Genomic DNA, 13,476 nt, shown 5'->3' with positions numbered 1-13,476 from the left:
CACGCACCGTGCTGCGTCTGTCTGTCCGTCCGTCCCAGCCTCCCTGGCCGCGCGTCTCTGCCTGGCACCACCAGAATCCAGCAGCCCCCTCTGCCAGCGGCTGCCACCGCAGCCAGGGGGTCACGGCAACACCCGGCAGCCCCCACCCGCGGTGCCAGAGCCCGGGGCATGTGCAGGCGCCCGGCTCCGAGGGCTGCCGCGGGAGCAGCCCCACCTTCCCGAGAGCGGCGCAGATGCCAGCGAGCCACTTCCAGCCTGGTCATTGAGGAAAGCAGCTGGGGACTTGGCACGCCACCAAACTGGCACGTCCCCCTCTCCCGCAGCCCCGCCATCCCCCTGCAAACCCTCCTTCCCCTGCCCGCCAAACCCCCCCTCTGCCCCAGGTCTCCCCACCTCCCTCGCTCCTTCACCTCTCCTGCAGTTATTTGCTCTCCTGCCACCCGGGTCTAACGCCTTCTTCCCCGCTGCCCGGCACGGCCAGCCGCTGCCGTAGGGCGGGCGAGCGAACCCGGCCCTCGTGCCAGCACCGGCAGCTCCTGAGGAAAGCCCCGCGCCCGGCTGGCTCCTGCCAGACCACCCATGGCGGCAGCTTTTTGATCCGAGCCGCTCTCCAAGGGCACCCCGCAGCTCTGCGTCCTTCCCCTCTTCCTCACCGCCGCCTGCAATGCAGCTCCAGCCCGGCAACGTCCCCGCAAGCAGCCAGCGGCCCCGACCCCGCAAGGACGAGGGGAGGGTAGAGCTGCAAATGCGGCGCGGCAGCAGCCGGTGCTCCGTACCACCCTCCCGGGCGCGGGAGCAAGCCGTGGCGTTCATCCCCGGGTGGATGCTGCACGGAGAGGCACCTCTGTGCAGCTGCAGGCAAAGCCCCGGCTGATGCAGCACCGTTGGGCGCTGCCAGGGCCCGCAGCTGCCAGCTGCAGGGCCCCACACCACCCACCAGCACCCCGCTTTCTGCCTGCACCAACCGTGAACGCTCGGCTCCTCTGCTAAACCCGACAAGAGGCGAGGCAGCACAGGGGGCTATGCGCAAACCCCCCCCACCCCGGTGCGGCAGGCGGCCGAGGAGAGGCGTACGTGGAGGGCGAACACCCCCGGTCTCTCCGGAGGCCGGGGAAGCAGCAGCCCACTCCAGCGTCCGCAGCCCCGGCACCGTGCTGGGGGACGAGCATCTTCCGGGGACCGTGAGCCACGCCGGGGTTATCCCACGCCAGGGCCACCAAGCCTCAGCACAGGACACGGGTGCTGCTCGCCCACAGGGGAGCAGGGTCTAAAGATGTGCCAAGAAATGACCGTAGCGAAGGCGAGGTCGGGTTCAGGGCAAAGTCCGCTGCAGGAGAGCGCCAGGAGAAGACGCAGCCCCAAACGTGGGGAGGTCCTGGTGCCGCTGCAACATGAGCGTGGCACGGCGAGGAGTCACCCGCCACCGGAGCTCCCGGGGACCCTCGGGCTGTGCAACGTCGAGGCTGCTACTGAAGGGACGTTTATTGGGGGACAGAACGCAGACAGATCCTCAGCCAAAGGAGAGAGGGGCTCCTCCTGCGCAGCGCAGCCCCATCCCACCGCAGGCACAGAGCCCGAGCGTGCCAGCCCGGTGCTCGGCACCCCCCTGCCATGCTCCCCAGCCCGCACAGAGCGGCCCCGGCAGCCCTGCGCCGGGGAGGGGAGAGAACCGGAATGGGGCCAGGCAAGCCAGGGAGCTGCCGGCTGCACCAAGGTTGGTGCAATGGACCCCTCGGCCTGACTGGGGCTGCGGCATGCCCCCGGACAGAACCTCGGTGCTCTGGTAGCGCGTGTGCCCCGCCGCCGCGCCAGCCCCGCAAGCCCACGGAACAGCAAGCTGCAGACGATGTCGCTCCGGTCCCATTTTGCCACTCCGACCCCCTGGCAGAGACCCCAGCCCCACACCCCGCTAACCGGGGCCGGGCAGGTCAGCCCAGAGCAGCCGCCCCAGCCTCCAAACCCCAAACCCACCGAGCGCGGCGGATGCGGCGGAGTCGGGAAATTCAAAGGCCATTGTGCTGCTCGGTGCAGGTTTAAATATATCTGCCCGGGCTCCTCGGCGCTGCATTCCTGGCGCAGTGGGTAAGACAAACAGGGCTTCCTGCAGGAACTGCGGACAATGGGGGAACAATTAGCGTTAATCCCCGATGCAGAAACAATGCAGGTAGCAGATATTTGGGACTTTTACACCCTCCCTCCCACCACACTCAGGAAGAGGAGCCCAGGCTGGTGTAACTTGGCTGAAAGACACAAACTCTTTAGAAGGAGGGAAGCAATATGCCATGGAGCTGAGGGACCGGCGTGGGCTCCACCATCGCCCGGCACAGCGGGGCTGGTGCACGAGGCACGGGTTCGGAGACAGGTTTTTCCCAGCGTAAGCGGCTCCAGGCACTGCCCGGGCTCACGCAGGGGGCTGGGGGCACCCATGTGCTGGGCTCCAGCGCGGAGCCGCCGCACCTCTCCTCCCTCCGCAGCCGGGCCAGGGATGTCGGAGCTCCTCCGTGGCCCCAGCCACCACCCCTTCACCTCAGAGAGGGACAAACCAAGGCTCGTTCTCAAATCATGGCAGTTTTGGAAACCACCTCCCTATGCCGGCCCCTTGGGAGCACTCTGCGCTGAGCCAGATTTCCCCGCCACAGAAGGACAGAGGGACGCAGCGCTCGCTGGACATTCTGCCAGCCCTTTAAACAGGTCATCTGAAGCCTTTCAAGATGAAATGCTCCTGCACTCCGAGGTGGCTCACACCATCAGCATCCCTTTGGAGAGGGCTCTCCAGCCCTCCAGCACTTCTGCACATAAGCACTTTTACATTTCATCGCAAAAATTAAATAAAAACAAAAAAAGGACCCATTCAGCCAGCTCAGCTTTCCCCCGCCGTATCCCACCTAACTCTGAGATTACTTTGCAACTGTATTTGCACCTCTCCACTGCCACGCTCGGAGCCCTGGGCCCAGGCTCACGCCAAGGCGCCCCGCAGCCAGCCCCCGCCCTGGGGCACCCCACCACCGGAGCAGCCCACTGCAGCGCGGGAAGCGCACACAGGGCACGACCCAGGATGCAGCCCTGGCAGGGCAGGGGCGATCGGGAAGCCCTCCATGTCAGGAGGGCAGCAGGGGCTTGGAAGGAGGTGGGACAGTGAAACCCAGCTTGGGAGCCACCAGCGAGGGGAGAGCAACTGCAGTGGGCTCGAAAAGAGATACAGGGGAGCAAGGACATGGTGCTGGGGCAACGGGAGTAGAGGTGCCAGGAGAGAAGGTAAGAGACAGAAGAGACAAAATAAGCCCATAGTGTGAGCAAGGAACAGGAGGGAGCATCTCCAGAGGGCGTGAGGTCCCGGTCCGACCCCACAATGGCTGCGGGTGCCAGGGAGGGAGAGCAGCGGCGGGCAGGGAGACGGGAGGGGGTGGTGATGCAGACGGCTCAGGAAGCGGAGGAAAGGACCACGATTTCGAGGGAGAACAGGGAAGCCAGGAAGCATCAAGTCTGGATTCAGGGGGCTGAGAAGAAAAATCCCAGAGAGGATAATGAAGAGGAGCCTGTCCCTGGAAGGGGCAGCCCTCACCAAAGACGAAAGCGGAGATTTCCTGGGAGGAAACCAAACCTGGGAGGTGAAGCACAGAGAAGCAGGGGCTCAGGAGAACCTCAAGCATGGTCACGGGGCCAGCGGAGATCCCAGAGGACATCTCCCTCCCACCAGCTGTGGAGGAGAAGGAACACACCAAGCAAAACGATGATCATGGCCAGGATTGCTCGTCACAGAAAAGGCCCCGAGCCGTGCAGCTCAGCACCTACCACCCTCCTGCAAGGCAAAGCCCAGCCCGTTCCTCCCTCCTACAGGCACAAACGCTTCCAGCACCAGGGAGCAAGAGATGAAGCCACTCGCAGCCAGGGAAAACCTCCAAGCAAAAAAACTCAGAGCACATTTCTGGGAGGGGGAAAAAAGCAACGCAGTCAGAGGCACCAGCGGAGAGCGCCGAGGCCAGGCCCCAGCACGCCACAAACACACCGGGATGCAAAGCGTGAGCCAGAAGAAATCTGGATTAATTTGCTAAACAAATGCACTGGTCTCGGCTCATTCTCCAGCACCCCGCTGCAGCTCAGACCCTGCGAGCAGAGCCTCGGAGCCGGCCGGGACCCTCGCTCTGTGCTCCGACCCCGCTACAAACCGCCCGGCTCCGGGGAGCTGCGTGCAGCAAGGGGAAGGTAACGCGAGCGCTAAAGCAAAGCGATCACCGGAGAAGCCCTTGGCACCGCAAACGCTGTTGAAGGAGCCTGCCGTGTTTACAGGGAGGGCTCGGAGAGAGCCGGCGGGCGTGCAGGCTGCTCCCGGGGCTCCGGCGGCTGTAAGAACATCTCGGATGCTTTAAGAAAAACAAAATGCCTTTACGTGGCCTGAGCCAATATATTTCTGCAATAATTTAGAGTTTCTGGATTTCTTCTGCACCTGGAGCATCCCACCCCTGCGCCTCGAGCATCCCACCACCCCCTGCACCCAAAACAGACAGAGGCAACCGGGGAAAGGCAGCACTTTCGCCCCACTTCGGGGGCACCCACAGGCGACCCTCAGGCAGCCGTGCCGGGCTCTGCACGAGCTGCAGCTCCACAGCGGGAGGCACAGACACCCGTGCTGGCAGATCCTGAGCCCCAGGGACACCCGCAGCACCGTCCCTGTGGGCACGCCGGTGCTGAGCTGGGGCTGTCCTGGCAGTGTGGGGGGGCACCACATCATTGCAGCCAGCAGAAGGCTTGTTCCCAGGCGTCAAAACCCTTGGGTGACCCTGAGACCAGCAGTTTCAAGGCCAGAAGTCCCCTCGAACAGCCTGATCACACGCGTAACAGGGGGCACCACATTTTGCCCCCAGCTCAGGTTTGCCTTGGCATGTCCCCCATTGCCTGGACGCCTTTGGACCCTGACAGAGCACATTTCTGGAGCATCACTAGCTCTCTCTTTCCAGCAATTCATCATGCACACCATTGAAAATCCACGCCTTGCTTCTCTCATCTGAATTCCCCTGCTGCTCCGGGGGAGCTGAGCAGGCAGCAGAGCTCGGCTGACCATGCAGAACAACTTAGACACCACTGCTGCCTTTACGGGCGCTGGGCTGAAAGATTAAGATTATTCCTAAACGCAGGATGCTCTCCTTGCTCAGCTCGCCCGTAACCGCCTGGAAGAGTTGTCCTCCCTCTGTCGGGGCTCCACTCGGCCCAAGCAAATCCCTGCAGGGAGGGACATCCCCTCCACCAGGATAAATCCCCCCGTGCAGGACTTCAGCAGCCTGGATCCACATGTGCTTCCTTGCAGGGGCAGTGGGTCCAGCTCCGGAGCCTTGGAGTGCTCCTGGGAGGGATGCTCAGCTCCGGTGCCTGTCCTCTGCGGGGCTGCACGGCTGCCCCCGCGCCGGGTACCAGCGTAATTAGATGGTCTTACCCTGCCTCCTTTTGATCAGCCCCGTTACACAACCAGATATAGCGGGGTTCTTCTGACTGCCCATGAAACACGCTCAACTCACTCTGTGCCTCTCTGAAGAGCAAAAGCTGATTTACCCCACGCCATCTCCGACTCGCTGCACGGCTGCGTGTCCCAGGCGTGCGCCCGTACGCGTCTCCCCGTCACCCCCGCGCGGATCTCAGCCCGCTCACGCTCACCACGCCGTGCCCGAGCCCCGCTGCAGGAAGCTCTGCCTGCTGTCGCAAGTTAATTTTTTCCCCTTCAGTCAACCAGCTCAAAATTGGGTTTGCGTATTCAAACGAAATTTAATTTCCAGGCCATTACCCTACTGCGGTCTAGCTCCCGTGCCTGCAGAACGAGGAGTAAACAAACAGACCTGGCAATTCATTTCCCTCTCAGACACGAATTCCAGTTACAAACAATAGCACTAACGTTCCGCGGAGGCACGCAGCCCCCTACGCTGCGGGACCCCACACCACAGCCCGGGGAGCGGGCAGAGCCCCAGGACTCCCAACGGCCGCCGAGCCGCTCGCGTGCCACGCTGGCACACACCGGCTACGGGCTTTCTTCCGCAAAAAGCAGCTCTCGGATGTGCCCTCGGTTTCCCACTGACGTAGCAGGCTTCCTACGATTTCTCATGTTGGTTTTTCACCTTTTCCCTCTCAAGTAGAGACTCTAGATGTAGAAAATACAGTTTTGAGACCTGAGAGCTCGCAGCATCCAACTCTGCAACAGTGGGGGGAAAAAAACAACAAAAAAACCCTACAAAAACCCCAAACAACAAAACCCCCCACACACAGCAAACCCCCTTTCTATTCAGTCTCACTACTCTTAAATTTTGAGAGCAAAAAATCCGGCCTCATTTTTAATCCGCACGGGTGAGAGGGGTCATCCCTGCTGACCCACCGGGCACTCCGGATGAGGATCACGTTCGAACCAGATCCCCTCCGCACCCTCTTCCTTCCGAAGCGCGGAAATCCCACAGGAAGAGCCCAAAAGGAAGCCCAACCGGCCGCCAACACCCAGCCAGGGAAGGGCAGGTCGCTTGCAGCAGGCTCCCGAGCACGCTCCTCCGCTCGGACACATCCCAGCCAGTGCAGTTCTGAATAACCACCATGGTTTTCACCGGGAAACACCCTCCGAATCCCACAAGCCAATTCCACTCCAATTTACACGACGCCTCTGGCTCAGCACAGCCCAAAACGCAGCTGGCCCGTCCCCGGGCAGCCTGGCCGAGGCAGGGAGCAGCCGCGGAGCACCCCAGGCTCTTCCCGAGCACCTGGGTGATGGGGCAAGCAATGGCACCTGCAGTCATGCAGCGTCCCCACCCTGGTCCTGGGCTCTGGTGTGACACCGGGGGACACTGGGACAGCCCTGTCCCCTACAAACGTGCCTGTGCAGAAGGGACATCACGGGAGGAGGGAAAGGGGGACATTGCCGGCGGTGGGGGACACACCAGAGGGACGACAGCTTGAGCCCGGCTGCGAGGAGGGCTCCAAAGGCAGAGGCGCAGGGGAAGGGGCGGCAGAGGGGTGTCCCCTGCCCGCCCGGGGGCACGCCAGGGCTGTTTGCTGGGGGAGGAAGCCGAGCCCAGCCGGTGACGTGGGGACCGGGGAGCTGCGTGAAGGCAGAGCGGCACCACAGAGCTGAAAGGGGGCACGGAGAGAAGACAAAGAGAGGTCCAAGCTCAGACGCGGGCATGCCTGGCCCCCCACCCCGAGACCCTGCACCAGATCCGGGCACAGCCCAGCCCCGTGGGGCAGGGTGTCACCCAGCACAGAGCAAAGGGGCACAGAGTAGCCAGGCTGAGCAGGGCAAGGAGCTCCAACCCAGCGGACTAGGGGCAGCTGGGCACCTCAGGCTGCTTGTCACCAAGCCCCGTCCCCACGCTGGGGGGGTCCCGAGGGGCAGCACCCCGCTCCCCTCCCCGCTGTGCTGGTGGGGCTGCCCTCATCCCCCAGAAGCAAGTCAGGAGTCCCCGCTGAGAAGGGCAAGCGTGTCCCCATCCCTGCCACTGCCTCCGGGACACGGGACCCACTTGGACCCGGGGCCTGGGGCTGCCCGCAGGGGCAGGGTGAGGGCAGCCCCCGCGCAGGGACAGAGCGGAGGCAGCGATGGGCCTGGTGCTGCCAGCGAACACAAAAAGCTCTTTCCTGAGAAGGGCCAGTGTGTCCAGCGGCACAAAGGAGCTATTCTGCTGCCGGCTGCTCCCCAGCCTGCTGGGGCTGGGGCGAGGAACAGGGCGGAGGGCAGGAGGGCAGATGACGAAGCCACCGAGGCTGCACATCTCACCAGTGCTGGCAGGGCCCCCCGCCTCCACCCCGCGGAGCCGGGGCTGCAGCGTGCCCAGCTCTGCCCTGCGTCACCGCCCAGGATGGGGCTCAGCACCGTCCCCCTCTCCGCACCCTACGGACGAGAGGCAGGTCCTGGGCCGCTCCAAGAAGAGCCAACGCGGTGTTTTACAGCAGCCACGCGTGAGAAGGCGGCAAAGGGTCCGGGAGGCGAGACGCTCCGTCCCCGCGGCGCTGGGGCTGCAGAGCCCGGCGGCAGCCGCCCTCGCAGGGCACAAGGCAGCGTTCAGCAGCACACAGATGCCCCATTCTCCTGGCCGTGACCTCCCTGCCCTGGCATTCTCGGGACCCCGGGCGCCGCACCCGCAAGCAATCGTGCTGGAAGAGGCAGCCGAGGAGGCCAGGCTTCCCCGCCGCGTCCTCTCGTTAATCAGAGGCTGCCAGAGTTGCTCATTTGCAGAAGATGACGGTGAAGCCAGGCACTCATTAAGCTGCAACATGCCCTCCTTTTCCAGGGGAAGAACATTAAAAACAAGCAAAAGCAGCAGCACAGGCTCAAGCCCTGGCGAGGGGACCAGACCCCGACCCCAAACCTCCCCAAGGCTGTTCGTCCCTCCCGAGGAGGTTGCTCAGGAGAGCAGCTTCTGCAGTCACAAACCCTCCTGAAGCACTCTGCTAGCTCACCCGAAGAGGGGAGCACCAGCCTCAGAGAGATCTCAAGCGAGCGAAGGTGGGCACGTTATCGGAAGCAGTAACTCCCTCCAGAGGTACGAAATAATCACACTGCTTATTAGGTTTGCTTAGAGAGCCGGCTGTGCAGTCTGCAGAGGAAACTCCGGTTCCAGCCGCTGGGATGGGACAGCCGAGAGCCACGGTCTCTCCAGCGACCGGCCTCCGAGATGTGATGACTCCCAGAAGTCAGGAGCTGACCTGAGAGATAACGGGCTCAAACCCCCACCCTCTGCTTCAGACAGCGCGGCAGCCCCAACCACTGACTGCACAGAAACCCTCTCAGAGACACAGCCCAGGGGGTCCAGGGTGAAAAACCCAAGCGCAGGTTTGGAAACACATCTCCCCGTCCCTGAGAGATGACGATCGAGAGACAAGACAACCCCGATTTTAAAAATAAGGCATTTATCAACCTCACGTGGTCTCACGGATGATTCCACCCTGCTTACAAACACGTGTATACACGCAACGACACACAAACTGCCAGCACAGCACCCCCCAAGCTGTGCCAGCGAGGCCACTGCCACGCAGCCGCCTGCACGCGCGCTCCTCGAGGGAGGGCATTTATCACCCGCTGCAGCTTCATTTCTTTTTCTAAAGCAGCGTTTACAAACAGGCAGTGCAAGGCCCCGGACCCCGGCCGCACGCAGGCGCTGCTTTCACCCGGTGCCGCAAAAGGCTCCGCAGGGCACGGACCCGTCTCTGATCGCTTGCGAAGTGGCTGGCACATCCAGGGCTCTGTAGCAATAACAGCACCTGCCTGAACCGATGCAACCACTTCTGCCGCTGACGTTCGCTCTTCCCCCTCCTGTTCCCATCCCACTCGCTGTCTTTTCCCAGGAGCATCCTCAAGGAATAGACCCTTGGGTGCGAGAGCATTCCAACCCCGCTGCCCGGGGCAGGGAGACCCCCGCAGCCAGCCTCCCTGCCTCCCGTTTCGTGGCTGCTTTTATCAGCCCTTCGTCAGGGGTAAGGGCCGAGCAGGAGTTTGGAGCGTGCTCCCAGCAGGCGAAACAGCAGCGTCAGCCACAGCGCAGAGCCCCCGGCGCCTGCAGAAGCGGGAGGGCTCTGCCCGCCACGCAGCCCCCTGCGCCAGCTCCGCCACAGCCCCCTCCAGCACCGGGGAGATGAGGAAGGGCACCGCTGGTCTGATTGTAAGGGCCAAGGAGAGGCTCAAGCCCCCGCTCGATGCCCTGCACGCAGGGTGATGGGCTGGCAGTGCTCCCTGGCTGCCCGGCAGTGACGTGGCCGCTGAGCCGATGCCACCCGGGAGCCAGCAGTGCCCCAGCGCTCCGCGGGCACCGGCTGCCAGCTCCGGTCTGGCTGCGGCAGCTCCTCAAGCAGAGCCGGTCTCCTTGAAGCCGCTTTCCGACAACAAAGGCTCAGCCAAGGGCTCGCTCGAGAGCGCGAGGAGGCCTGGGCGAAAGCCAGGCAGGGCAGGCAGAGCCGAAGCCATTAACGCCCGGCGTGTCAAGACTTGAGGAAATGATGGAGCAACAAGAGCCATTTGCCCTCTCCAGAAACTCCACAACCCGTTCAGCAGAATGGCCCTTTGCCGCCCGCGCTGCTTTACAACCATCTTTAGCCGTGCACATCAGAGCAATAAAACATGCAGTCGATACGTTTTTGGAGGCAAGACACATAAATAAAGCGCGAGGACGAGGAAATGCAGCTCTCGCGTGGCACTCGGGCGCGTTTTCTAACAGCTCAACAGATTCTCAGCGCGAGCAAAACACGCTCCGCTTCAAGACTGGCAATAACATCTCCGAGAACGCAGGCAATAAAACGCCAGAGCGATATCCCAGGAAATACTGCCCGGCCTCTCGGTGCAGCGGAGGGTTTGCGTTAGCCCATTTCTTCCCTCTCGCGCTGCGAGAAGCCTGCGTGGCTCCCGCAGAGGCCGGGCTCGGCAGAACTCCTTACCTTTTAACTTCCATTTAGCTAAACTTTATCACGATAAACCCGTGCCACGCTGCCGGGAAGGAAGCCGGGCGCAGCCGGAAGGCAGCGGCCCCGCACCGGGCTCCCCGCCGGCAGCAGCGGGAGCCTGGAACCGAACCGTGCGGGGATGAGCACGGAGCCACCGGGCTCGGGGGCAGGGCGGCTGCGACACGGCTTACGTGGGAAAATCGGGGGGGCCGGGGGGGTGCCGGGCCGTTAAAGCGGCTGGAGGGAGAGAGCCGAGATGGCGCAGGGGGGCGAGGAGTCCCCGCTGCCGCCGGCCGGTAACGAACCGCGGCGGCCCCGCAGGACGGGCCGGGAAGGGCGTGGGGTGCCGGGTGCCCCCCCCGCTGCCCCCCGCGGCAGGGGGACCGGCGCTGGGGCCCCCCCCCATCTCCTCACCGAGCGGCGGAAGGTGCCGGGCGGGTTCGCAAACGCACTTCGCAGCCGGGAGCCCCGAGCGGGGGCGGCGGGGAGCGCCGGGCGCCGGCTCCCGGGAAGGGAAGGGCAGGACCCCCCCCCGCCACTTGCTGCGAGCCCGGGCAGGGCCGCGCCGGGGCCCCGCGCTCCGTGCCCCCCTCCCCCGGTGCCCGGGCCCGCCCCGGTACCCCGCTCCCCCAGGGCCGCTACCTACCGGCGGGCTGCGGCAGCCTCCCCGCCGCTGCCCGGGCATCTTGGAGGCGGCGGCGGCGCGGGGGAGACGGCGGCGGCGGCGGAGGGCGGGGGGGCGGCGGCGGCGGAGCGCGGGGCGGGGGGGGGGGCGGTGCCGCGCGCGCTCCCGCCCCCCCCCACCGCCCCCCCCGAAGGTGAGGCCGCAGCGCCCGCAGGGTCCCGCCGCGGGGTCCCGCCGGGGCCGGGGCAGCGCCGCGACCCCCCCAGGCCCTTGAACAGGGGGGGAGGCCCCGCCGGGGGCTGGAGCGGCCCGGCCCGGGGTGGGGAAGCGCCGGGGGTCGCGGAGCCGCGTGCTCCGGGGCACGCTCCGAGGTGCGCACCGGTGCTCCAGGGACACCGCGTGTCCCGCTGGTCGCGGCTCGGCCCCCCGGCCCCGAGCCCTGCAGCGTGTGTTCCCCCGGCAGCCGCGGCTGAGGGGGGGTCAGGCCGGGCGGGGGCTTTACTCCCTCGTCCAGCAGCGGGGGCGGCCCGGTGCCCCCGGGCAGGGGAAGGGCTCTCCGGTGAGGGTACCTCGCTGGGTGCGAAGGGCACATGTACGCGTGTCCACGGCAGTAACATCAAAGGGAAGCAAGGGAGGGCAAACCCAGAGTGTAATTTATTCCTCGGTAACACGGATACGTGCTGTACAGGTTATTTATATTTGAAGACAGCCCGGAGTGTTAAATGAGCCGTGGCTTTAAAATAAACATGAGGAGAAACATACCCAGGCTCCTGGTGCTCCTTAAGGTGAGACAGGGAGATCCTCACGGATGCTGGAGGAGGGTTTGGTACGCAGGGACCTGCAGCCGTTTCGTTTTCTGCCCTTAACGCACTGCGATACCCTCGTCACTGCACGCACACACACACACAAACGTGCTGTATTTTTACAGTCAGACTCTGAGCACATGGTAGCCGTCACGCTGTGACTTTCCAGTGGAACAAGACAGCTGTACTCCACGGAGCAGCGGAGGTCAACACCACAACCACGGCCAGCCTTGTTCTCACCTACTTCACCGCACGGAGGAATTACAAATCCTTTTCCCTAGGAGGCTCTGACAGCAGGATAGTTAATATTGGCCACTTATTCTGCATTAAATCCTATCTCTGCTTTTCTGGCAGTGAGAACACAGCCTGCACAGCTCCGGCCAAGTCACGTAATTCATAGCTGCCCTGGGATCGGTCCTTGTCGTTTGCATCTGTGCAGCCCGAGTGAGAAGAGAACAAACAGCCAGATCAGAGCCTGGTGCGCCTGAGCCTCCTTCGGTGAGACAGGCAGGACATTAAAGCCCCTTTCCTGAGCTCACTGCGGCTAGCAGGCCGCGGCAGGTAGCCAGGAGCTGCTCAGTGCACCCTGTGCCAGTGGCTGGGGTGAAGCAGCGAGGGTGACAGCACAGATGTGCAGCCCCTGGACGAGGCACTTCGGCTGCAGGAGAAATGAGGCCACTAACAACTAGCAGATGGCTGGAGATCACAGCAAACACCATCACCACGGACTGCATGGGGAACAGCCCGGCTGCACGGGGCTCTGCGCGGTGACCGGGGCTGCCAGGGAGCAGCTGCCGGGGGATGCTGGCAGCTCCGCTCGGACCTGAGCTCAGAGACTCTCCAGCTTCCTCCCACAGCACGCCGGTGAGACATAAAGCCCAGACAGCAGACAGCGGTGCCCAGCTGCGTAGTACCACGGTGTCACACCAGCTCCCAGCTCTGGTGACAGCCTCACCGCAGAGGGTGAGCAAGCTGGCAGGGTTGGAGTGACACAGCGGGGATCAGTCCCATCACCCTCCTCTGCCCCCCAGGAATCGGCTGCTGCTGGTGCTCACGCTCGAAGCTGGTGCACAGCTCTGTAAAACAGACCCAGTGCTGGGGCCTGAGATGGCTGGGACCCACCACACCACAGCTCAGTGACAGAAGTGGGGTTTTTTGGGGGTGTTTGTTTTTTTTTTTAAAGTACCCAGACAGTTTTCCTAAGAGATCACCAGCAGACTCACAGCTTGATGAGCGCTGAGAGTAGTTAGCCCTCTGCATTAAAAGCTGGAGGCGTCGGGGTGACCTTGGGCAAATATTTACAATTACAGTGGTGCTGTGTGTGTGCATGTGTCCAAAACACAGAGGGATCAGGTTCAAATGGCACTTTAATTGAGCGAGCAGGGCAGCAGGAGGGTAGAGCTCGTTATGTTAATGTGCCAACCACTCCGGGGTGAGTCACATTCATGAGGGGTGGAGAGATCAGCTCCATTTGCCCACCAAGTCCTTTTGGAGTGGTCCTTCCAGAGGGCCTGTGCATTTGGAATAGGGACTGTCTGGATTTTTGTGACGTGCAGCTCGAGCGTGGTGCTGGGACTCGGGGAATCATTATTATCCTGCCCAGGGCTGGTGTGCGTTAGCGTCCGCATTCACAAACAGGGAATGGGGACG

The 13,476-nt window shown here is 63.4% G+C and overlaps 1 protein-coding gene across 1 annotated transcript in view; it reads right to left on the bottom strand.

The window, feature by feature from the left end:
* Positions 1 to 11,126, bottom strand: part of MID2 (midline 2) — a 60,518-nt gene extending 49,392 nt beyond the window's left edge. Inside the window, exon 1 of the mRNA XM_068419843.1 lies at positions 11,045 to 11,126. The gene's annotated coding sequence lies outside the window, so the exon portion shown is untranslated. The remainder of the gene's footprint in view (positions 1 to 11,044) is intronic.
* Between the last annotated feature and the right edge of the window lie 2,350 nt (positions 11,127 to 13,476).

This window comes from Nyctibius grandis, chromosome 29 (assembly GCF_013368605.1).
Source record: "Nyctibius grandis isolate bNycGra1 chromosome 29, bNycGra1.pri, whole genome shotgun sequence".
NCBI classification, from domain to species: domain Eukaryota; kingdom Metazoa; phylum Chordata; class Aves; order Nyctibiiformes; family Nyctibiidae; genus Nyctibius; species Nyctibius grandis.
This window is presented reverse-complemented; position numbering and strand designations above follow the sequence as displayed.